We start from the raw sequence: 2386 nt of genomic DNA, 5'->3' as shown, positions 1-2386 counted from the left end.
AAAAAAAGAAAATGAAGACGAATCATGTTGTATTTTGATGATAAGAATGGTAAGTCACAGGTAAGCCCATAATGCACGGGAATTCTTGCCTTTCTTATTATGACATTTAACCTCACTGCAACCAGAAAAGAATCAGTGAAATAAACAATTCAAATACATCAAGTAACAAGGGCTTCTGAAGTATAGTATTTCTCGAGTCAAATGGAAATGTTAATTAAGTCCTTATTTAGACTGAAAAATCTAAGCTTTTTTGTTATAAAATAACTGCTCTGGCAGACTTCTTGCACTGTTCTGAAGAGGTCAGGCACTCCTGCCTTTCCTCTTTGTACCCTTTTGCCCAACACCCTTTTTTATTTTTAAAGAATATTTATTATGCGTTATTTTAGTACCTATAGCACTATACTAGGCACTCTGAATTGTGTCAGGGTAAAAAACGAAAAAAGTAAAAAAACAAAAAAAACAAAAAAACAAAAAAAACACGTTAAAAAACCCTCTATTTAAAAAATAATTTATTTTCCAGAGAGCAAAAGCTTTAAAAAGAACTAGATGAAACAGGCATGCACGCTGCAAGTGATATAGTGGCAAAGTAGGGCGGCAGAAAGAACACTAAACTTGAGTTAGGAAACTTGGGATCAGGCTCCTCCGAGTGACACTGGCCAAGGCATTTACATCTACTTATCTTTTAAGTCCCAGCTTTCTTTTCTGTGAAACAAAAATAATAACATTTCTCTTAGAGTTGTTCCGGGAATTAACAAGCTAGCTCTCTGAAAGCACCACCATAGTATAATGACTGGCACATAAAACCAGCCACTCATTAAATGTTTCTTGTCCATAAAGCCTGGAAATGAAAAACAAGGTAGGATTACTATCTGGTGAAGTTTTTCATCATGTTAGGTTAACTAGTCAAAATTTCATAATCTCTGTAGAGAAAAAGCCCTGATCTTCAACAGCAGAAAAGCCCTAGTTGTCTTCCATTAAACCTGTTTCTGCCAATCCATTCTCCACTTTCAGTACTATTCTGTGCGGCCCAGCAAAGAAAAAGGTTCAGGGGTACATGTGCAAGTTTGTTACACAGGTAAACTTGTGTCACAGGGGTTTGTTGTACAGATTATTGTCACGCAGTAGTTATTTTTTTCTGATCCTCTCCCTCCTCCCAACCTCCGCCCTCAAGTAGGCCCTAGTTTACGTTGTTACCCTCTTTGTGTCCATGAGTTCTCATCATTTAGTGCCCACTTACAAGTAAGAACATGTGGTATTTGGTTTTCTGTTCCTGCATTAGTTTGCTAAGGATAATGGCCTCCAGCTCCATCCATGTTCCCACAAAAGACATGATCTTGTTTGAAAAAGTTGTATCTTATGGCTATATATTAATTGTAGTAGCCAAATGAGAACGTATTCTTTATTGTATTAGGAAGATGAGTGGGTCTACTCGTGTAGTTATGAGAGGTAGAGCCAAAAACAGAAGGCAAGCATAATAAGAAAGGAGCAAAAAAAAGTTAAAGAGCTGAGTTTCCAACTGCGGCACTATTTACATTTTACATAATACTTTGCTGTGGAGTGTTATCCTGTGCACTGTCGGATGCGAAGCAGCATGCCTGGCCTGCAGTCAAACCCCACCAGTAATGTCAATTGAGAATGTCTCCAGATATTGTCAAATGTTCCTTTAGGGGGCGAAAATTCCCCTGGATGAGAACCACTGATTTAGATGGTAATAGAAGGCAGGAGGAAAAAGAGTGAGGTAAGTAATAATACTGCCCACAAAATTCACAATTAAAAGAAGCACAATTTTAAAAGACTTATCAATGCAAAAATGATATATATTTATATAAATCATGTCAGAGGAAAACTATCAGTGTAATTCTCCAGTATATAATACAGCATCTACCTGATACTATACAAGAAGAATGAATGCAATGCAATGAACTGTGTCAAAGGTCAGAAGCTGAGAGAAGGGAAAAATGAATTGTGTGGGAGTAGAGAAAAAGATATGAAAGTGAGTAAGCTCAGGAGTAACTTTTGCAGTGCCGGATTAAGAATTTGCCTTTTGAATTATTTCTATTTTATTGGTTTTTCCAAAACAATAAGCTGAAGAACTCATGGCAGGTGGATTTTTTGCCCCTTTATGGGTAGGCAGTTTTGGGGTCAAAACAGTTGAGATGGTTCAAAATAAAGGGTTATTGCGACAAGCGAAAGTCGAGATTAAGACACAAAAAGTCTTGTGTCAACTCCCCAATTTTGTCTTCTTTATATTAACTTGGCAAATAATTCTTTTCAATTAGATGTTACTGTGAATTGTCTTCTCTAATTTGCAGAACTTGTCTTTTCATTCTTTTTAAGGTGACTCTAGATGAAAAGAATGATCACAATTGTAATGCAAGGTACAAGT

This window comes from Rhinopithecus bieti, unplaced genomic scaffold (genome assembly GCF_001698545.2).
Source record: "Rhinopithecus bieti isolate Rb0 unplaced genomic scaffold, ASM169854v2 scaffold_12477, whole genome shotgun sequence".
NCBI classification, from domain to species: Eukaryota; Metazoa; Chordata; class Mammalia; order Primates; family Cercopithecidae; genus Rhinopithecus; species Rhinopithecus bieti.
The sequence above is the reverse complement of the archived record's forward strand: the minus strand, read 5'-3'. Positions refer to the sequence as shown.